Here is a 25,146-nt window from a genome sequence, read left to right on the forward strand (position 1 = left end):
ATTTCATTCCATTTTTAGTAAAATGGTGAAGGATATTCCATTAATAATAAAAAAAATATATGTTGTTCAGGTCGATCAGAAGGTACAGAAATAACCAGAACTAAATGCAGAAAGTATGGAAAAACATCTCGTAACTCCACGTAGCCAAGTCTTGTCAAAGCCCAAGTTGAAGCTACTCTTGCCAAAGCTCTTTAACCTGTTCCTCAAGGACAGGAAAGATAGATTAGATTACACCCCTATCAGTGCAACGGCCGCTTTCTCCCCACCTGGCCTCAAAGAGGCCTGGGCATAAGCACTCTACCTGGCATCCTTCCCTCTTATTTGCTAAGAGTGACGGATTCAGTCTAGGTTGAGCTCAGTCTTCCCTGCAACAAAAGTAGTGGTCGTGCAAGAGACATTGTGTTTTCCTTGGCTCATCATTGATCTCTTGGAAAAGCAAGAAAAAAGAAACTGTATCCAAGTCCAGCACAGAATAAGCCGAGTACTGTCCATGTCTTCGGTTGAGTCATTTTTTTTCTTTGAAAAAGTAGTCGCACAGTGAAGTCGAGCGTTAGCAACGTCTTGCCCAAGTGAAAGAAGGACAGGGAACCCAACCTAAGTTTCAGAGGCGAGCAGTGAGTTACCAAAGGAAGGGAAGGCTTAAAGACAGACATTATGGTAAGTATACTCTTATAAGCTCTAACTGCAGGTGCGGGGAACAGCATTTCACCATTCGGGCCCTATCCTCCAATGAGTCTGATATGAACCTAGGACGACCTGCTCCTAAACCCGTATTATATTAGCCCGGATCTTAATTAAGTTCAAGTTCTAATGGAATTGACCTCAACCCCTAACCAACCTGTGGTTAGAAACCTTGGTATAATGTAGACGCCACAATAGGGGATGGAAAGCCTATTGATAAGTCAAGCTAAAACAACCAATTCTCTAATGGTGTTTTAGGTGTTCTCAAAGAACAAAGAGATAATTAATCTCACAAGTATTTTCTCAATCAAATCAAAGTTATATTCTTATTAAAAAATAAGTCTTTAAATAGGCTTTGAAAGAAACAAAATAAACCCTAAAAACCCTAGGAAAAACCGGCCATACATAGTAGTTTCCTATGGTGGCCGAAATTCTCACTCCTTTCCTAATCTAATTTGGATTAATTAATTCCTTTATTTTGAACTAGGAATTAATTAATTTACAAAGAAAATAATAAAATAATAACTTTCCTAAACTTATTTTTTCAGAAAATAAATAAATAAAGACTAAAAAGTAATGGTAATTTTCTAAAACAAAAAGTAGAATGAAATTAGGAAACTATAATACTAGCTTTTTAACTAAGTTGACTTTGACCAAATTGAGCTCCAAATCAGCTTCAATATGCTTTGTAGGATGCCAAATAAGCTTAATATGAAGTCCCACACATTTCTTATGCTTGGAAGAGGAAGAAAAATCCAACTCAGCAAAATATAGTAAAGCCAGCACAAAATACAGTAAAAAACAGACCAAATTTGAAGCTGTCCGTACAACCCCTTTTTGATTGCCTTTGAATCTGGCTTGACTTGATTCCATATCCTCTTATACATATGTATTGAATCCATAAAGAGTTGGAACCATTTCATGCTGCCCATTGTCCATATTTGCACCAAAACTGCTACCTGGGTCCGTATCGGCTTCCACCACTTGGATGCTTAGAATAGGCTTTGAATCTTCAAGTATGGACAAGCTCTGTTGAGAATTGATTACCCCCTGTATAAATGATCCCAGTTTGTCCTTAAATCTCTTAATTTGAGCTCTTGTGATTGGCCTAGTCTTCATCCATGTCGGGTTAGCCCCCCAGCAGGTTATCGGTTGAGCGGGCTGGGGCGGAATCACATCACCTACTACTCATTAGTATTAGTGGATAGGAAGCAAATCGGGTAGTTAGCTCAAAACCTTACAACCAGGAAAGCAGGAAAGGCTGCTAAGGGAAAGAGAGCTATAAGAAGTCTTTTCAATCCTAGGACTCCATCTCGATAAGTAAGGTAGAAGCAGCTTTCTATTTAGTTCTAGTAATCAAGCTAGGCTCTTTGTTGAACGAAAAGGAATAAGGGTTCTTTTCACCCTCCCCTCATGATACTACTTCATTATCGGTCACCGAGCAAAATTTAGCCTTGCAAGGTGGTCCTTGCTAATTCACATAGGATTCCACGTGTCCCATGCTACTGGGGTCAGAGCATAAACCAGTGATACTTTCAACTATTAGACCCTCTCCATCTAGGGTGCAGCACTCCGTCGGTTTGCCTAATAGCACGATGCTTGTATTGCTCTCCCACAACCCTGTTTTCATGGTTTAGGCTGCTCCCATTTCGCTCGCCACTAATATGGGAATCGATTTTTCTTTCATTTCCTCTGGCTACTAAGATGTTTCATGCCTGGCCATGGATTCAGTAGCAGTTTGAAAGGTTGACCTATTCAGAAGTCTCCTCATCTATGCTTATTTTCAACTCCCCGAAGCATTTCATCGCTTATTATACCCTTCCTCATCCTTGGATGCCTAGGTATCCTCATTTAAACCTCACCCTTAACTTTAAGGCTATGCCATCCCCTAAGGTGCTACTAAATGGGAGGACCTTATCAACGCCCATGAATGCTAAATCATAGCATAGATTGAACTGCTGGATTAGAAAAATTGGGTGCTATCATATAGTTTTGTATCGGCTAAGTTCAGGAGTTGAGATAAGCGGACTCGAACTGCTGACATCCACCACAAGGTAAACCACAGGCTCTCAGGCCCCCAAATGATTATACCATAGAGGCCAACGATAGACAATAACTCCTCCCCGAACACAGCTTACAACTTTCATCGTACTATGCTCTCTAAAGAGCAACTCTTCTCAAAATCTCAAAAGGTGCTAGGTTAGAATCACATTCTAACTAAGGATTCTTGTGGTTTCGGAGGATCTAGCTATAGGAGAACTAGGAATAGAGAGCTTTCCCCCTTTTTCCACCCGACTCTTTGGTCTTAAGAATGGTGCTTTTAAGAATGAGTGATTGCCCTTCTCTGACCTTTACTGCCTAACTTGAAAGTGGACAGCTAATACGTTCCACTTAGTGAACAGGGTTTTATGGTCAGTCCGTGAACCCTAGATGCCGAAGGCGTCCTTGGGGTGATCTCATAGTTCCTACGGGGTGGAGACGATGGGGTTGGTCCGTGGATTTTCCTTCATTTTGCCACATTTCACTCAAAGGGTTGAAGGGAGATAGTGCAGTAAGCTATTCGCAAGGGCCAACTTAATCCTCTTCCCCAGGGATCCCGAATGAGGGAACCCTAGGAGTTCCATCAACTCCAATTATCATCCACGTATGATCCATACTAGATCTGACTAATTGCCCATCCTACCTCCTCTACATTCTTGATAGCCCATCTTTATCTTAGTAGAGTCTTTCAGTCACATGTTTTGGTCCTTTTCCCCATTACTTAGAAAAAGTGAGCCACCGGTTCAGGTATAAGATACTATCATTACCGCCTGGACAATCAGACATCTAACCCGTAATCCAACGGCCCAATTGCAAGAGCGGAGCTTGACCAACTGAGCTATATCCCCCCGAGCCAAGTGGAGCATGCATGAAGGATTCAAATGCTTCTTCTATTCTTTTCCTTGGTGCAGCTAGGCCATCCTAGACTTGAACCAGAGACCTCACCCGTGAAGTAAATCATTGCACTACGATCCAACCAATTGGGAGAGAATCAATAGATTCCTTTTCGAGAGCAATTCATCCTTCCTGAATGCAGCATACAACTATCCATTGTACTGTGCTCTCCGGGCGTGCTTGTTCCTCCCTTCTTCCTTACCATGGTAAGTCTTTGTGAAATAACTCTGATGAGAAGAAAAAAGAAGGCGTTAAAGACCCTCCTAGCCCATCCCTAGACACTCTAAGATCCTTTTTCAAACCTACTCCCATTTTGAGTTAAAAGATAAATAAATAGACACATCCCATTGCACTGATTGGGGGTGTTTATAGTGATTGAGGGGGTTGAAGACCAAGAAGTGAGTTATTTATCAGCCAAGCATTCTTATTACCAATAGATCCAATCTATTGGTCCCTGCAGAAAGGACAAAAAAATTCATGCTCTTCCTTTCGGGAAGGGAGGATTTGGAAAATCGTATTGATTACAGCTTTCTTTAGACCTCCAGGAAAAGCATGAAAAAAAAGGCTCGAATGGTACAATCCCTCCGTCACCCCAGAAGGAAAGGGGTGATCCCGAGAAGAGAGGAGTTGTGGTGGTCTCTCCCAGAGGCTGAACCTAAACCTATGCTTGAAAGATAGCTCTCCTTATATGGATAAGGGATGTATGGATTCTTGAGAAAAGAGGAGCCGTGGAAAGGACATTATATAGATTGGTGTACTTGAGATGCATTTCCTCTAGCTCCTGAAAAGGACATTATATAGATTGGATTAAAAGGGTCAATCATCCTAAAATTAGGATTCATTTCTGGTTGCAAATAGTCACTTGTAGCATGCCATATCTCAATGGATTGTCGTAAATTTTCTACTGCATATACATTCCCATACTGATGGTGTTTTCCAAAATCAAACTTTGTTGTTCAGCATCTTGGACTAGCCACCCCTTAGAAGGTATTGTTAAAAGATCATCAATTCCTAATGAAATGGAGGTAGTGGTGGCCTGTCGAAACCCCAAAGTCTTTACTTGATCGAGGATGTGTGATGTACATGCCATTCCAAATTGGTCTATTAGTCTACTAATAAGCTGTTTAATGGCAGTTCCATTTATCACTTTATTGTGAAAGGCCAGATTAGCCCGTTCTGCCATAAGTACCTCCATATTCCGCTGAGTAGGGTTCGCCAATGGGTTTGGCTCAATGATTGGAAAACTTCCTTTTCTCGATCTTGATTTGCATAGAAATTCAGGAACTATGGTCCTACCTGAACTAGAGAGACATGAATTCACACTGGTGTCATCGAATTACTTAGCTTGGATACCATATTATTCGGTATCATATGAGCAGGCCAGGCAAAAACCTTGTATAGCTTCTTCGATTTCTCGATAAAGAGAAGTATGACCAATAGTGGTTTAAACATATATACAAAGATATATTTTTTTTATGCTTCTTACTATTAGATAGGGCCCATAAATCTCATGATAGGTACCCAAAGGTTCATAGTGAACTTCGAGGGGAGCTTCTCTTGAAGTAATAATGTGTTGATCTAGTTGCCATCGGAGCCATAAAGGACTATCTAAATGGATTCTTTTCTGCTGATAAGCTTCAGTTGCATCATAGGAATTACAAAAATGGGTTATTTTTCTTTCATATACTTATTATCGTCAGTTCTTCCATTTTGATAATTTCTGTGATTCCATGGCTTATACCTATTTGCACAAATACCTCGGTGATTCCCGCTTGTTAATACATAGAGCCCAATAAGCATATTTTAAGATGGTGCAGAAATAGAATCTCCAATAGCTGGCAATAAGAGATTCGTATGAAAAAACATAAGTAAATGAGCCTCCAAAGATAAAGGTACATGAACAGCCATTTGATCCCCATCAAAGTCTGCATTGAATCCCTTACAAACTAATGGATGTAAACAAATAGCATGTCCTTCGACTAAAATGGGTTGGAAGGCCTGTATGCCTAATCTATGTTGAGTGGGCACCCTATTCAGCAATACGACATGCCTTTGCATAACTTCCTGAAGTATTTCCCATACAATCAGCTCTTTTTGCTGAATTTTACTCTTAGCAACTGCTATGTTCGAAGCCAACTATTGTCTGATTAAAACACGAATTACAAATGTTTGGAAAAGTTCTATTGCTATTTCGCAAGGCAATCCACATCGATGTAATGAAAGTTAAAGACATATGACAATGACAGAATGCCCCGAGTAATCAACACGTTTGCCAAGCAAAGTCTCACAAAATCTTCCTTCTTTGCTTTCAATTACATCTGAAAACGACTTGTAAGCCTTATTATGACCGTCCCTCAATGGTTGTCTGTGGATTCCATTATCAAAAAGTGTATCCGCAGCTTCTTGTACCAATTTCTCCTGATACATTACTATTTCCCCTTGCGTAGATCTACTTATGGTTAATCGAATGATAAGAGTATCGTTCTGATAGATAACTCTTCTATAGAGTTCATTAATATCCGAACCCATTAGTTTACCCCCATCCATCTGAATAATAGGTCTCAACTCGGGAGGAAGAACTGGTAATAGACATAAAACCATCCACTTATGTTCTATATTTGTTCGAATAAAATTCTTAGCTAATTCCATGTGTCTAACCAAAAAATCCCTTCTTCTTCCCCTACTTTTTTATCTTCCCATTCATTACCTGTGGGGCATTCTTCCCCTAATTTTTTCCATTCTATCAACGAATAATCTATAATAATTTGCAAATCCAGATCAGCTAATTGTTCTTGGATAGCACTTGCTACAGTATAAATTTTTTGATTTTCAAATGTCTCGAAACCTTGGGTAGTAAAAAAAAGTGGGATGCTATATTTCAAGGATTGCATCTCATATTCGAATGAACCTCGTAATCATAAGAAAGTAGGTTTTTTAGTTATGGGCCTAGCAAAAGAAAATTTTGGATAGGATCCTATCAGATCTCCCCCCTAAAAATCGGATGTGAAAGTTTCCTCTCATCCGGCTCAAGTAGTTACACCAAAAAACATAAAGAAAAGAAAGGGGTGTCGTTTCCAATTTCAAATTCTATATAAACCCAAAAAAATCTACTCCTTACTCAAGTTCCAAAAGAAGGTCAAGCAACATTTCATTGATTCATTTTATTTATTTGTTTTAGTATATTTTCTGAATTGAATTCTTTATTTAATTATGGCATAATAAAATAAATGAAATGTGAAATTCTTGAGTAGTATACTTCCCTTCGAATGATGAATCACCTTAATTTTAATTAAAGTAAAAGAGGGCCTTAGAATTCTTAAGGTATTTACTTGTCTATGTATCTTTCCATTCAATCTTTTAGGTCCCTACTTCACCTCGACGATTATTTCATGATATCCTTAAAGCCTATATGTGATGATAGACTCCTGCAACCATGATATATTTGCTTATTTTGCTTATTTCGACAGAATTTCTTTCATTTAGAAAGAAAGGAAATGGTAAATTCCACAAGAAGTCTTCTTTTTTTCACGAGGTACAAATTTCTATTTATTTCTTACTGAATTGACCACAGACCAATTCCCTTTTTACTTGGGAGTATTGAACACACCCATAATTCTGAGCTTCATGTTACTCCTACCAAGAGACATGTTAGATCCAAGGCATCCTAATTCGATTGAATGGGATGGCAGTTTCTCATTCTGAATTTGTAAATTCATAATTTTGATCAAATCACACATCGCAATATACTAGGCCTTCTAATTCTTTAAGAGGCTTATCTAAAAGATTCGCAATATAACTAGGAAGACATTTCAAATGCCACACATGGGTTATTGGGCATGCTAGTTTGATGTAGCCCATTTAATATATTCATATTCGAGAATCAACAAATTCAACTCCGCATTGTTCACAAAATTTATGTTCTTCTTTTTCATCTCCGATTACTCGATAATTTCCACAAGCACAAATCTCACTCTTTATAGGCCCAAAAATTCTTTCACAAAATAACCCATCTTTTTCCGGTTTATTGGTTTTGTGATGAAAAGTGTAGGATTTTGTCACCTCTCTAATTATCTCTCCATTAGGTAGTATTTTTTTGGTCCAAGCACTTATTTGTTGAGAAGAAACTAATCCGGTTTGAAGTTGTTGATGTTTATACCGATCCATCATAGAAGAAAAATTCTGATTCATTTTGATTAAGCATCCTTCCTATTAATCTGTAAGTTTTTCTCATATACAAGGAAATGATTCAATTCTAGAGCCAAATATCATAATTCTCAAACGAGCAATCAAAAAGATTCTGGAGCATCCTTGGGTTTAGGTATTGTTCCTCCAATGATTATAGTACCAAGTACTTCTTGGCGAGCTCTAATATGATTAGATTTATAAGTAAGCATCTTCTGTAAAATATGAGCAACACCAAATCCCTCTAGAGCCCAAACTTCCATTTCTCCTACCTACTGCGCCCCCTGCTTGGCCCTTCCTCTAAGTGGTTGTTATGTAACAAATGCATAATGTCCGCTAGAACATCCATGTATTTTATCATCAACTTTATTAATTTCAAGATATAAGGCCTTCCTATTATAACAGGTTGTTCAAAAGGATCCCCCATTCTTCCATCAAATATTATGCTTTTTCCCGGATATTTGGGTTCAAATACCAATGGATTAGCTGTTTGCTTATGGGCTTCATATAATTCAAAAAAGACTTGTTTTCTCAAAGCCTCTTGTTCATAGCTCTCACTAAAGGTGCTATTCGATAATGTTTATCTAGCAGACTTCCCGCCAACCCGAGAGAGCATTCAAATATATGGCCTACATTCATGCATGAGCTCCTAATGGGTTGAAGACCATATCAACGGGTCCTCTATCTTGGTATAAATATCCTCATATACCGGATGCTTATTAATGAGTACCGCATCCTTAGAATTGTAACCTTCCCATGGCATATAAGCTACTAATACATTTTTTTGCCAAAGCAAGTTCGCCGCCAATAGTAGCAGCACCATCCGCTAAAATTTATCCCCTTTTTAATACATTTACCTCGCATAGCTTGGGTTTTTTGATGCATACAAGTATTTTTGTTCGAACATTGATATATCACTAATGGAATGCTTAGAGTATCCCCATTGCCTGATAAAAGGATCTTGTCAGTATCGGTATAAATGATATTTCCCTTATGCTCGGCTATAGCGAGAACCCCAGAATCTAGAGCTACTTGGCATTCCAACCCAGTTCCAACAATGTACTTTTCGAATCAAGAAAGAGGAACTGCTTGACGTTGCATATTAGAACTCATTAAAGCTCGATAAAAGGAATGAGGGAAGCTCCAATAAAAAATATTGGAAGGGAAAAATACTTCGAAGATGAACCTCTTCTCATTCAATAGTCAGGAATTCTTGACAGTATAGAGTTAGAACAACCTATTATTCTTGAATACCTCAATTTAATGACAAAGAATTCCCTGCCACTACCATCTAGTATTCATCTGTACTTTTTTTTGATCTCTCAGAGATTTCATAAAATGGTATTTATAAAGACCCCCAATGACCACACCTCGCATGAATTGCTAAGGAGCCACTAAGTCCAACATTTATTCCCTCAGATGTGTCAATAGGGCAAATGCATCCATAGTGACTAGGATCGATATCTCGCATCCAAAAACTGGCAATTTGCCCTGTCAATCCTCCAGGGCCTAGATAACTCAATTTTCTACCGTGAACTATTTGTGTAAATGGATCAATTCGATCAAAAACTTGAGATAATAGGTGTAATCTGAAAAAAAAAAATTCATAAGTAGTTGTTAATGGAGTTGACGTTAGCAAATTCTGAGCAGTCGGTATCAATTTGTGCCTAATTGCTCCACATATAGTTCTGCTAATGATATTTTCTAAACGAACCAAGGCCAATCCAAATTGATCTTGTAAGAGATCCGCTACCTAATGAATACGTTTATTTTTTAAATGATTCATATCATCAAATGTACCCATTCTGAATTTCATTCCAATAAAATGATCCGCAATGGCCAATATATCTCGCGGTAACAAAAATGTCTTATTTTATGGTATATCAAGATTCAGTCTAAGGTTCACATTTTGTCGACCAATCCTTCCTAATTCACATCTTTGTTCAAAGAATTTCTTTTGTAACTCCTTACATAAGGATTCAGAAAATACCGGATCTCCACCTACACAAGCAAATTGTTCATAAAATTCCAAAATGGCATTTTCATTTGACTTAATTTTTTTTTCTCCTTATCATTCAAGAAAGACAAGAAAATTTCAGGGTAATAAACATTCTCTAGAATTCCTCTTAGACTCTAACCCATAGCTGATGATAGAACTAAAATAGATATTTTTTGTTTCCTACTCATGTGGCCCATATCATTGCTTTTCTATTAATCTCTAGTTCTAATCTTCCTCCCTGATCTATTATTATGGTAGTGGTATAGACTGAAATTCCATTATGGTCCATTTCTGACCAGTAATAGATACTGGAGCTTCGCAATATTTGATTGATCATAATTCTGTACGTGCCATTTACTATAGAAGTTCCTAGCGAATTCATTAGAGGAATGCATCTCTTTCTTTTATCAACGGTTCTACCAATTGATATGTTTCCATAAATAATTGGAATTCAATTTCTTGATTTGTATATTCAATTTTTGGAAACTTATAAAATTCTTCTGTTAATCACCGATCAATGAATCTACAAAACCCTTTGAATTGTATCTAATTAAATCCAAGTATTGTAGACATTTCCTTTGTTCCATCCCCAATCATTTTTTTAATTTCTCGTTTATAGGAAAAAAATCCCATTATTTGCTCAGTCTTCATCAAATCATATGGATCAATATAGCAATGATGTAATTGATATCCTGTTTACTGAATCACAAGAAATTTGACCTAACTCCATATAGTATATGGAATATATAAAATACGTATGAAGGAGGGATAACGAGAATTTTATACTCAAATTGTAATTTGCAACATATACAAATGAAAATGATAAATTCCACTTGTTCTTATGGAGTTTTATCTAGAATATACAAACAATTTGTATAGAATACCAAACCAAAAAGTGATTCAATTTCTACCGTTATTATTATATTCCATATTCCAATCTGATTGGATACCATAAATGTATTCAGGATTTTCTTTTTTCTAACACTTGACTTTTTCGTGGATTCAATTGTTCAAAAAAGAATACGTAGAGAAGAGAGAGATTTTTACCTATTTTTTTAGTGGATTTGCAAAATAGGATTGAAATGTGTAAAAAAGCTGATATTTATTAAACATGCACGGATATAAATAGAACTATCTATCTGTGCTCTCCCTCTTTTTTTATATTATATTGTTTTGTTGGGGACAGAAAGAACCTGCCATCCTCTATCAAAATTTTGACTTTCAATATCAATCTACTCACTAACAAATTGTAAAAATTGAATCGAAGCATGATAATTTCTTCAAAATTTCCTAAAATTACCTATAGGCATCATATACAAATAAGATATCTGTTTAAAAAATTTCTATTATGGGGTTTTCATATACCCCTAATTGCTATTATAATTTAAATTGAGAAGCCATCTTTTTTTTATTGAAAAAAAAAAGATTAGTTATGTATCAATTTGGATTTTCTTAGATCATTAGGGAAATAAAATTTTCGATTCAAATTCAAGAACTGTTCATGAATTCATAGTCAATAGTTAACAGTTCAAATTTGTCTTGAATTTTTGCTTTTGTGACTAAAAATCCACATCCACATTTGGTTTTTCACTGAAAAAGGGAAAGGAATTTTTTCATATATTTTGTATAACTTTGGCTGCATGGCCGAGTGGTAAGGCGGGGGACTGCAAATCCTTTTTCCCCAATTCAAATTTGGGTGTCGCTCAATTAACAAAAAGATCAAAATACCTTATTTTGGTTTGCTGATAAAACTTATCCATTTTTTTTCCAACTGAAGCAAGAGGAGGAAAAGGACTCTTGATACTTGCTTGATTCTAAGCATCCGAAGGTTTTTTTTGTTCTTTAAAATGCTGTAAATACTTGCATCTAGGGTCTAAGGAAAGATTATACTATTAAAAAAGAACTAGTAAATCTTGATATGATAGCCCTTCCACTACTAATGCAGTATCCACTGACTGGGTCTTAAATTAGATTGGATAGCCGGACGGGGAATCTAATGAAATTATTAGTTACGGAAAGGGTGGAAGATACTTTGTATACATGCTCATGGAAGTCTTTGAGTACTCCGGGATTCATTCAATATTAATTTGAATGAATGGATAATTGGCTTTGACTTATTTATATATATATATATATTTATTATATGTATATATTTATTTGAATAGATTATGTATTTGTTTATGTATTTATTTGAATATATAAAGAATATATAAATATTTTTCCATATTTAACTTATATTGAACTTATAATTTCCATTTATAAATGGAAATTATAAATAAATTACAAAAAGAAATTCTTACTTTAATCTCTAATATTTTTCCTTTAATCTCTAGTCAAGAACGTGTAATAGGACATCTTTGATTGTTTCATAGAGCCAATCGGAGGCATAGATAAAACGGGAAAGGTGGGAAAGAAAAAAATAAGGGTATGCGATAGATAATGATCTATATTTAATAAAAAATAAAATGAAGGGCACCAAAAAAAGGAATAGGTTTTATTATTACTACATGTTAGTAACAGCCTTTTGCTACTTCAATCAAAAGGCTGTCCTACGTATTTTGCTGGTGCTTAATGTTTTCCGATTATACCAGAAATCTTATAATTAGAAGAACGTGTTATAATTGGATTTATTGGATTGTTTTATTAACAACATTGGGTTACAACCTCCCTTTGACTCTGATCCAATGATTCTTTTATTATTAGTGAACAATAATTGAATAATTCCTTTATATTCATAGAGATAAAGGACATAATTCACATGGATGTAGTAAGTCTCGCTTGGGCTGCTGTAATGGTAGTCTTTACATTTTCCTTTTCACTTGTATTATGGGGCAGAAAGTGGACTCTAGAAGTACTGCTAATAACTGTATCAAATTTTTTTGATTGGTCTTCCTGCAAAGCCATTTTTTATTTTAATTTCACTATTTAAATTAAAATTCCATTTTGAAATGGAAATAAAAAACATCTTCATTTTGAAACGGTGTTTGATTCTAGTGGAGTAATGGATTCTATGAATAATATATGAACTCTTTCAACCAAACAAATATTGCAATTATTCCCATGTTTGTATTTCAAAAGGAATACAAATGGTAGGAAATTGATTCCAACCATATTCTTCATAACTTTTCTATTTCGATGACCCAACTCTTACCAAAGTTTTATATGGGCAATGGGAAAGAACGGAACCTTTTTTTTTTTTTTTCTACTGTTCAAAGAGAAAAGAAATCTATTATTACATGGATACACATTTTTTATGGGAAAAAACATAGTGGTTGTCCAACGAGATAGTACATCTCCACATTATAAAATATTGTCTTGGGCGAGTCACATATTGCGCACTTACCGGTTGTTTTATTATGTGGTTTATTATTTTATAAATTTTATTTGGTTCAAACGTTAAAAATTGGTGAGGTTTACTAATCCTTTTTGAAATTCGAAGAAGTTCCCACGGAACCCCCCAGAATCTCTATTGACTGCTCAATCAATTACTTCTTTGTCGGAATGTTAACAAATAGATTACTTGCTTTTATTTTAGCCATACCTTTTTTCCTTCATTGGTTTTTTTCTTTCTTTCAATGGATATAGGGATTCATATTAAAAATAATCCGAAATATAGGAATTAGAATCATACGAATAAGAGTTGTCTTTTGATTACTTCCGATTATTAATTGGAATCAACACAAATTAAATAGAACTAAATGAAGAAATATAATTGGGACACGACACTATGTAATTTATATATGGAATTGATATCTATATGTATGAAGACAATAATGTAGATTGATATATATTAAATTAACCTGTATCTTTAGATAGTAAACTTTATACAGCACAATGACAATACTAGACAGTATGGTAGAAAGCAAAATATGAATATTTCTTTCTACCATACTATCGTCTCTCATAGAATACTGGTGATTCTATTTTGTTCATTTCCTTCATTTAATAGCAAAATTGGAATCTTTTCCGTTTTATTTCATTTCTTCAATCATTGATAAGAACTAAAAAGTCAAGTTTAATTCAAATTAATCGTCTGACTTATTGTTTTTACGTATATAGTAAGTAAAAAAGAAGTAGGAACTAGAATGAATAGGGTAGTAGCAATAAATGCAAGAATATTGACTTCCATAATTTCATCGTTTCATTTTTCTTTAATTGGCAATAACCTGGGATTTAATCCCATAGAGATGATAAATCTTTCATCTGTAAATCAATGGGATGAATTATGTCGTGATGTAATCGAATCAGATCAATATCATGAATAACAATATCAAGGCTATCAAATCGATTCATCATCAATAATTGAATAGTATAACATTGGAAGATCTTTTATCCATACCGACTTCAAAGGTTGATTGCTAATCCAATCAAAAATTCCTTTAAATTAATTTAAATTTCAAATTAAAATTTTGATTTATCATTCTTTTCCATTCTTTTTTTCTATAAATTACCTTCCTTGTACAATCATCTGATGAAGTATGATCTAACCGCCTTTACACTGACCTTATTGTTGATTTTAACCAAACCCAAACAAACAATCGAAATGAAAAAAAAAAAGAGGGATTTGGTTGGGAATGAAATTCATCTATTTGTACTCCCTTTCATGGAAAAATGGAGAGATAAATTGGTGTATTTTGATTTTTTTATTGGATTTGGATCCGTCAGGACTGACAGAGCTGGAACCCGCAGCTTTTTCATTAATAGGGCGGTGCTCTAACCAATTGAACTACAATCCCAGGAAAATAACATAATAAAATAAAATGTATAGTATACGTATTCTTAATGATTTCATTCGAACCCTTTCGATTTAGATTTTCGATTAGAATTGTCATGTTGGAACGGAGAAGCAAGTGATATATTTCTATCCATATGGATATGCACTTTAGCGAAAGCGGAGTGAATTACTAATAATCTTTTGGTTATTGCCAAATCAATTGGATAATCAATCTTTCAATGAAAAAGTTCATTTTTTCTTTATTTTACTCTTGTCCTTAGCTTTTACACCTACCGATCCTGATATGAATCTAGATCATTAGAAAAATTAGAATTTATTGAAAAAAAAATTAAATAGAGTAACTAAATGGGTTATATCATGGCGGATCGGTGAATTATTAGGCCGAGCTAGATTTGAACTAGCATAGATATATTGCAAACGAATTTACAATCCATCCCCATTAACTGCTCGGGCATCGACCCAGGATAGGAAGAAGCAATTTCATTCTTATTGATAATCCATGATCAACTTCCTTTCATAGTACCCTATCCCTAGGGGAAGTCGAATCCCCACTGCCTCCTTGAAAGAGGGATGTCCTGAACCACTAGACGATGCGGGCATACTTGCCTGACTGCCATCATACTATGCTTATAGTATGAATAGTTTTTTGAAATTGTCAATATACAATATAATAGAATGGGAATGGTATGACTCAATACAAAGGATAGCACTTTTCGGTGAGTAATTGGTCCACCAAAAAGGGGGATTAAACCCCATTCTTTTGCTTTCATTCATTGATTTACTCATTGTTAAGATTAGGTAGGCATATTTCTACCTCACATTAGGATAGGAAATTCAAATAAAAAATGATCAGTTATTGAATTTTTTTCTCTAATTTTTTTTTGGCTCAGAGGACAAGCCGAATCTCTTTATCAATGATTGCTTCGATCAAATATTTTGGGGCTATGTTGAATTGGTAGGTACATCAATCAAATAAATTTCGTTATAATGGAAAATAATGGAAAGAAATTAGGGTCAGCTGGTCTAAATACAATTCATTGCATTGATATTTATCAAATCCAGTATCAATAAACCTTTTTTCACCTACACTTACTAGTATATTCTATACTCACTAGGTAAATCAAATTGAGCATTCCTGAATGACCCACTATGCATCTAAGATATATCTATTACATAGATTATAACGTATAAACGTATAAGATATGTCTATAGACATATAACATATACTTACTCATAGTAACTAGCGGTTTATTCAGGAGTTGAAGTAAACGGACCCTTTTAACTCAGTGGTAGAGTAACACCATGGTAAGGCATAAGTCATCGATTCAGATCCGACAAGGGGCTTTTGTTTTTTCATAAAACTCCAACGGCAGTAGTCATATATATAGAGATATTGTTGCCATTTGTAATAAAAAAGTAACAAACCATAAAATGTAATTGTAATATAACTAATTTTTACATTGAATTTCTATTAAATACCAATGAAGTGTAGTAATTTCTAGTACTTATAGTTATAAAGTTGAACATTTGTTATTATGTTTATTATATTATTATAAATATTATAATGATAAGTTTATAATGAATACTGCTAAGTTGTCTACTTGAATCTCCAAATATTCCTATTACTTTATTCTTTTATTCCAATCAAATTAATTGGAAATCAACAAAAGAAAAAGTAAGTGGACCTAACCCATTGAATCATAACTATATCCACTATTCGATTAGCGATAAAATTGAAACAGTGGTTCTTTTTTTTTTTTCTTTTCATTTTCATATTTCTTTGGACTACGCAGGAATCTGTCGATATTTTCGACTAAATCTTCTTGTTTCTAGATGTTGTATTGGAATGCCATTCCATTCCCTTACTTTACAGCGAAAGATTTATTCCAAGCACAACATACATAAGAGGCGTTTAAAATGCCTTTCTTTGATTCCAACACACAAGACAAGATCACTTTCTATTTTATTATATATATTTCATAATTTATAAGTATTTATTTTAGATACTTAGATAGATATCTATCAGATCATGGTTTCATGCAACAAATATTTCCATCCATGTGGATACATACAATATTTTTGTTCCGATAATCATATGGAAAATGGATGCAAGAAATAGACTTTTATTTATAGTCTCCTATTATTAAGTTCAATACCCTATTAATTTAATTAAATATAAATAATAGAATGAAATAAATAGAATAGGAAGTTTATTAAAAGAAAATGAAAGAGTGAAATAGAAAGTAATAAAATATATGATACTGTAGTAGTTTAAGACACATACAAATTCTTATTTTTATTAATTTTCCCAGTGGGATTCAAGAATAAGATTAGTTGATTGAACGAAAGGAATATATCTGGGATCTATCGGTAGTGAGAAAAGGGATCGCTTGTTTCTTGAACAGTTGTTTTCAAATCAAATAAAAAATGCTTCTATCTGATTGATGAGTCATAAGAAAATTCATGGTTCAGGAGGTTATTAAGAATAGGAAAGGATAACCAAATTGAATCCAGGGATTTTACTTTACTAGGTCGAATTAGAGACCAATAAAATTTTTTTATATTCGAAACCTATTCCAAAGAAGGGGTAATGGACGAGAAATCAAATCATACATAAATGATAGAAGCCCCAACATCTTGAAAATGCTACAAAGTGCTTGAAAATGGTTGAAGTAGTTGAGTAGGAGGATCACTATAACTATAGCCCTTGGTAAATTTACAAAAGATGAAAATGATTTATTTGATATTATGGATGACTAGTTACGGAGGGACCATTTCGTTTTTATTGGTTGGTCCAGTCTATTACTCTTTCCTTATGCCTATTTCGCCTTAGGGGGTTGGTTTACAGGTACAACCTTTGAAACTTCATGGTATACCCATGGATTAGCAAGTTCCTATTTGGAAGGCTACAACTTCTTAACCACTGTAGTTTCTACTCCTGCTAATAGTTTAGCACACTCTTTGTTGTTACTATGGAGCCCTAAAGCACAAGGAGATTTTACTCGTTGGTGTCAGTTAGGCGGTCTATGGACTTTTGTTGCTCTTCACAGTGCTTTCGGACTAATAGGTTTCATTTTACGTCAATTTGAACTTGCTTGATCTGTTCAATTACGACCTTATAATGCAATCGCATTCTCCGGTCCAATTGTAGTTTTTGTTTTTGTATTCCTAATTTATCCTATAGGTCAGTCTGGTTGGTTCTTTGCACCAAGTTTTAGTGTAGCATCTATATTTCGATTCATCCTCTTTTTCCAAGGGTTTCATAATTGGACATTGAGCCCATTTCATATGATGGGAGTTGTTCGGGTATTGGGTGCTGCTCTGCTATGCGCTATTCATGGTGCTACCATAGAAATTACTTTATTTGAAGATGGTGATGGTGCAACTTTTAACCCAACTCAAGCTGAAGAAACTTATTCAATGGTCACCGCTAACAGCTTTTGGTCCCAAATATTTGGGGTTGCTTTTTTCAATAAACATTGGTTATATTGCTTTATGTTATTTGCACCACTAACCGATTTATGGATGAGTGCTCTTGGAGTAGTTGGTCTAGCCCTGAATCTACGTGCCTATGACTTCGTTTCTCAGGAAATCCATCTAGCGGAAAATCTGGAATTTGAGACTTTCTACACAAAAAATATTCTCTTAAACAAAGGTATTCATGCTTGGATGGCAGCTAAAGATCAACCTCATGAAAACCTTATATTCCTTGAGGAGGTTCTACCCCATGGAAACGCTGTTTAATGGAACTTTAGCTTTAGCTAGCCGTGACCAAGAAACCACCGATTTCGCTTGGTGGGCTGGAAATGCCCGACTTATCAACTTATTCGGTAAACTACTGGGGGCCCAAGCTCATGCCGGATTAATAGTATTCTGGACTGGAGCAATAAACCTATTTGAAGTGGCTCATTTTGTACCAGAGAAGCCGATGTATGAACAAGGATTAATTTTACTTCCCAACCTAGCTACTCTAGGTTGGGGGTAGGTCTCGGGGAGGAAGTTCTAGGGACCTTTCCATACTTTGTATTTGGAGTAATTCACTTAATTTCCTCTGTAGTATTGGGCTTTGGTGGCATTTATCATGCACTTCTGGGACTTGAAACTCTTGAAGAATCTTTTCCATTCTTCAGTTACGTATGGAAAGATAGAAATAAAACTACTACAATTTTGGGGATTCACTTAATCTTGTTAGGTACAGATGCTTTTATTCAAGTGTTTAGGGCTCTTTATTTTGGGGGTGTATATGATACCTAGGCTCAGGGGGGGGGGGGGGAGATGTAAGAAAAATTACCAACTTCAGCCTTAGCCCAAGTATGGTATTTGGTTATTTACTAAAATCCCCTTTTGGGGGAGAGGGGTGGATTGTTAGTCTGGATGATTTCGAAGATATAATTGAAGGGCATGTATGGTTAGGTTCCATTTGTGTACTTGGTGGAATATGGAATACCTTAACCAAACCTTTTGCATGGGCTCGCCGTGCACTTGTATGGTCTGGAGAGGCTTACTTGTCTTATAGTTTAGGTGCTTTATCTGTTTTTGGTTTTATCGCTTGTTGCTTTGTCTGGTTCAACAATACCGCTTATCCTAGTGAATTTTACGCGCCTACTGGACTGGAAGCTTTTCCAGCTCAAGCATTTACTTTTCTAGTTAGAGACCAACTTCTTGGGGCTAACATGGGATCCGCTCAAGGACCTACCGATTTAGGTAATATCTAATGCACTCCCCAACTAGGGAAGTTATTTTTCGAGGAGAAACTATGCATTTCTGGGATCTACGTGCTCCCAGGTTACAGCCTCTAAGGGGCCCCAATGGTTTGGGCTTGAGTAGGCTAAAAAAAGACATCGAGCCCTAGCAAGAATGGTGTTCTGCAGAATATAGGACTCATGCTCCTTTAGATTCTTTAAATTTCATGGAGGGCATAGCGACCGAGATCAATGTAGTCGATTATGTCTCTCCTAGAAGTTGGTTAGCTACCTCTCATTTTGTTCTAGGATTTTTCCTATTTGTAGGTCATTTATGGCATGCAGGAAGGGCTTGTGCAGGTGCTGTACGATTTGAAGAACGAATTGATCATGATTTTGAACCTGTTCTTTACATGACTCCTCTTAATTTGGACGAGAAGCACGATGCTTAAAGTAGGAATCAAATTGATTCCACCATACATTTTAGGTTAGATGGATGAAGTCAGATTTAAAAAGTATTCCTTTTTCCCTTCTTTTCAACCCATTTATATCTAATCTTTTTTTTTTCTTTTTTTTTTTCTGGCTTGGCTATCCCACTTAGCCGAGCCATTCCCCTTTATGATACTGAAAGGGTAAAACCAATAAAAGAAAGAAAAGCAACAAACCTATTCACCAAACCAAGAAAGGAGAGAGAGATAGGGATTCAAACCCTTGATACTTCTTTGTTTCGAACTACATTGGTTTTCAAGACCGGAGCTATGAACCACTCGGCCATCTTTTCGAAAGCTAATTTCTATTTTATTTTTTTTCCACTGAATAGAACACAGACATATGAGTTGATACCATTACTATCTGTAGAAAGATATCGGGTATGAATCTATAGGCCTATCTGTCTATATATATATAGATGCATGATCCAGCATGCCCCTTTGTAAAGTCAAAAAAACCACCCTCGATTCTATGCCTTAATAAAAAAAAAGTGGCAAAAGTCGATAATAAGTCATATAGAATCAATGATGGAATCATGGTGAAATACTTCTATGATGGTTTTTTTTTTTTTTTTTTTACAATTTTTTAGCTGATAAAGAGATCAAATGCTATAATTCTTTTGTTGGTAGATTGGAGGATTAGAAACATGGCTATTGCTTTCCAATTGGTTGTTTTTTTATTAATTGCTACTTCATCAATCTTACTAATTAGTGTACCCGTTGTATTTGCTTCTCTTGATGGTTGGGCGGGTAACAAAACTGCTGTATTTTCCGGTACATCATTATGTATTGGATTAGTCTTTCTGGTGGGTATCTTTAGAGGGAGGGGTCAAACTTATTGTATTTGTGTATTTTTTTTTCAATTTTGTTTATATAAATATGAAATAAATATGTATTATAAATTATATATAAACTATATAAACAAATATTATATCGAAATAAACTATAATATATAAATATATAATAAGATATATAAACGAAAAAAAGGTTATTTATTTTTTTATTCACAATATATCATAATATAATAAATTATAAAATTATATAAAATTATATTATATATATAATTATATATACTATAAATAACATAAAATATAAAAATGAAAGAGAGTATTTGGCCTGGCTCTTCTCCAATATAATCTATACATTTTGTATCAGGAATGAAAAAACATGCGGATATAGTCGAATGGCAAAATTTCTCTTTGCCAAGGAGAAGATGCCAGTTCGATTCCCGCTATCCACCCAGAATAATAACGTAATGTATTTAAGTTAATAGAATAAAGGATTAAGTAAAGTTTACCACAATAGTATATTGGTTCTATCCCCCCTTTTTTTTTTCTCACTCCCAAAGAAAAATGGTAATTAATTACTAGTTAACAAATTAACAAAAACCTAAAATTTTTTGTCAAAAAAATGTTGTGGAGATGGGATTTGAACCCGTGACCTCAAGGTTATGAGCTTTGCGAGCTACCAAGCTCCTCTACCCCACGATGAAAAGACGAGTGGGAACCAATGGGCAAACAAGGATTGAATGTGCCCCTCAACCATATATGTACATATAGGATAGCCCATTTATACAGAATGGTAAAGCGGCCCTCTATGATCATCGATCATCGAAATGAATAGAAAAACGAAGAGATAGTTTAATCCATACCAGCTCGATCTTGTTGCTTCGGGCAATAAACATGCGTAAACCATTTCATGAAATATGTGTTCGGATAGACCGAAGTCTTGATAGTTAGCTCTCGATCTTCTGGTCAAAAAACAACGTCCATGAAGGTGTGTAGGTGCACTATTGCAGAGTGAGGATTGTAGCTTTCCATGAATTTCCCATTTTTCACTCAATGATGGAACTTTGGTTATTTCTTTCTTGGAGGATCGACGAATCAAATGATATTTTTGTTCCAATTTTTGCCTCTTCTTCTCCCTCTGAATCAAAATTTTTCTTGCCATAATGGTTCAACTCCTATTAGTTTAGTTTCAATGATACAAGTCAGATCCTAGACATATCAATATAAGAAGGCAGTCCCCTTTCTCCACCGAAAGAAATGATATTATCGAGGATAACACAACACATAAAAAAAGGAATTAACCAAATTTGCTTATTGTAGAGGCAATCAAGAAAGCCACATAAGTGAATATATAACCTACAGAAAAGTGGGCTAACCCGACCAATCTTGCTTGCACAATGGAAAGAGCCACCGATTTATCTCTCCATTAGATCAAATTAGCCAAAGGTGTTCATTCATAAGCCTATGCTAAAGTTTCAATCTATTCCTGCCAATATCCATGCCAGGAAATTAAGAACATAAACCCAGTGACCCAAACAAGATGTCCAAATAAAAACATCCATGCCCAAACCGATAAACTATTAATACCAAAAGGGTTATATCCAATGATATGTTATGAAGAGTTTAACCATAAATAATCTCTTAACCATTCCATCAAATAAGTGGAAGACTCATTAAATTGTGAAATGTTACCCTGCCATAATGTGATGTATTTCCAATGCCAATAAAAAGTCACCCATCCAACGGTATTTAACATCCGAAAAACAACCAAATAAAATGCATCACAAGTACCATCTCGTCCCGGACATTCGTAAGGAAAACTATAACCAAAATCCTTTTTATCTGGCATTAATTTGGAACCACATGCATCTAAAGCCCCTTTTACTAAGATCAGTGTATGTAAACCAAAAGCAGTAGCATGATGAATCAAGAAGTCTCCGGGACTATTGTTAGGAATAGTGAATTACCATTCTCATGAACAGCATTTAACCAACCAGGCAACCATATGCTTTTACCTGCATTAAACAAGGGACCATTCGTTGAAGATAAAAGTACATCGAACCCATATGAAGTTTTACCACGAGCCGATTGTATCCATTGGGCAAATACAGGTTCGATCAAGTTTTGTTTCTTTAGAGTACCAAAAGCAAGCATGACATCATTATGAACATAAAGTCCTAAAATATGCAATCCCATAAAGAGGCTGGCCTAACTTGAATGGGATATAATGGCTTCTTTATGGTCTAATGTTCTTGCCAATACATTATCCTCATTCTGTTCCGGATTGTAATCTCTAATAAAAAAATATAGCTCCATGAGCAAAAGCCCCTGTCATGATGAATCCTGCAATGTATTGGTGATGAGTATATAAAGCAGCTTGAGTAGTAAAGTCTTGTGCTATGAACACATAAGTGGGTAAAAAGTACATGTGTTGGACGACCAAGGAAGTAATAACCCCTATAGAGGCTAAAGCAAGGCCTAATTGAAAATGAATCAGATTATTTATTATGTCATAAAGACCCTTATGTCGACGCCTCAGTCGCCACCCCCCCCCCCCCAGAGGAATATGTGCTTCAAGAAGATATTTTATATTGTGCCCAATCCCGAAATTTGTTCTATACATATGACCAGTAATAAGAAATATAAATGCAATAGCTAAATGATGATGAGCAATATTGATACGAACCTAAGACGACCTGCTCCTAAACCCGTATTATATTAGCCCGGATCTAATTATGTTCAAGTTCTAATGGTCACCTCAACCCCTAACCAACTTGTGATTAGAAACCTTGGTATATCGAAGATGCCACAATAGGTGATGGTTGCCCTATTGATAAGTCAAAACTAAAACACTCATTCACTAATGGTGTTTTAGGTGTTCAAAAAGAACAAAGAGAATTCAATCTTACAAATATTTTTCTGTATAAAATTCAAGCTTCATTCTTATTGAAAAATAAGCCTTCAAATAGGCTACAAAGCCATGAAATAAAACCCTAAAAACAAAGGGAAAACCGGCCATACAAAGTAGTTTCCTATGGTGGCTGAAATTCTCCTTTTCTAATCTAATTTGGATTAATTAATTCCTTTATTTTGAATTAGGAATTAATTAATTTACAATGAAAATAATAAAGTAATAACTGTCATAAACTTATTGTTCCAGAAAATAAATAAATAAAACCGAAAAAGTAATGGTAATTTCCTAAAACAAAAAGTAGAATCAAATTAGGAAACTAAAATACTAGCTTTTTAACTAAGTTGACTTTGACCAATCTTTGACCAATTTGAACTCTAAATCAGCTTCAAAATGCTTTGTAGGATGCCAAATAAGTTGAATATGAAGTCCCACATGTTGCCCATGCTTGGAAGAAGAAGAAAAAGCCAACTCAGCAAAATACAGTAAAGCCAGCACAAAATACCTTAAAAAACAGGCCAATTTTGAAGCTGGATTGACTTGATTCCATATCCTCTTAGACATATGTATTGAATCCATAAAGAGTTGGAACCATTTCATGCTGCTCGTTGTCCATATCTGTACTAAAACTACTACCCGGATCCGTATCGGTTTCCACCACTTGGATGCTTAGAATAGGCTTTGTATCCTTAAGTATGGACAAGCTCTGTTGAGAATTGATTACCCCCTGTATAAATGCTCCCAGGTTGTCCTTAAATCTCTTAATTTAAGCTCTTGTGATTGTCCTGGTCTTCATCCGTGTCGGGTTAGCACCCCAATGGGTTATCGGTTGAGCGGGCTCAGGCGGAATCACATCAAATATCAATCAGCCATAAACTTTGCGTTTGTGAATGGAATCCTCCAGGAAAGGTTAGAATGGTAGTTCTAGCCCCTTGGGAGGTACCAAATAAATGACTACTTTGATCGGGGTTTTGAGCATAAAGATTCCACTGACCTATAAAAAGTGGGCCTAATTCTTAGAGGTGAGGCAATACATCAAAGAAATTATTCTAGCGAATGTATTCCACCCTGGCTCATGGAATAGCAACATGAACTAAATGTCTTGTCCAAGCCAAGGAACTTACTCTGAATAGTCCTAATAAATGATGATTGAGGCATGATTTTTGAACCACGAAATGCTCGGTTTCAATTTCAGTTGTAGGTGTAACCAACCCGCTATTAAAGATATGGAAGAAAGAAATAATAGAAAAAGAGCTCCATCATAATGATCTCCATTAGTACATAAATCGATTGTATTCCACCACTAATAAACACCAGAATAAGCGATATTCACTGGGCCAAAAGCACCTCCCCAGTAAAAGCTTCCACAGTTGGTTGACCAAAATGAGGATTCCAAATTGCATGACCAATAGGTCTTACCCATAAAGGGTCCTCTATCCATGCCTCAAAATTTCCTTGCCAAGCTACATGAAACAGATTTTCAAAAGTCCACAGAAAAATTATTGCTAATTGCCCAAAATGGGAAGCAAAAATATTCTGATAAAGACATTCAGTAATATCATCATGAGTTTCGAAGTCTTGTACGATAGCAATACCAAACCAAATACGATGTGTAATGGGGTCCTGAGATAAGCCTTGGCTAAACCTTGGAAATAATTCTTGCTAAGAAGAACGCCCATGTTATGGCAATTCGACCTAGAAGGTACTGGGTTACTCCTACAACAAGTCCTTGGACAATGCTCCAGG

General features: G+C 35.3%; 3 pseudogenes; 1 reads left to right on the top strand and 2 right to left on the bottom strand.

The window, feature by feature from the left end:
* Nucleotides 1-4,972: 4,972 nt before the first annotated feature.
* LOC132803692 (DNA-directed RNA polymerase subunit beta'-like) lies at nt 4,973-7,782 on the bottom strand (annotated as a pseudogene).
* A 9,482-nt stretch (nt 7,783-17,264) lies between these two features.
* Nucleotides 17,265-19,665, top strand: LOC125420107 (photosystem II CP43 reaction center protein-like; annotated as a pseudogene).
* A 2,121-nt stretch (nt 19,666-21,786) lies between these two features.
* LOC125420108 (photosystem I P700 chlorophyll a apoprotein A2-like) lies at nt 21,787-25,053 on the bottom strand (annotated as a pseudogene).
* Nucleotides 25,054-25,146: the final 93 nt, after the last annotated feature.

The sequence above is a fragment of the Ziziphus jujuba genome, chromosome 5 (genome assembly GCF_031755915.1).
Source record: "Ziziphus jujuba cultivar Dongzao chromosome 5, ASM3175591v1".
NCBI classification, from domain to species: domain Eukaryota; kingdom Viridiplantae; phylum Streptophyta; class Magnoliopsida; order Rosales; family Rhamnaceae; genus Ziziphus; species Ziziphus jujuba.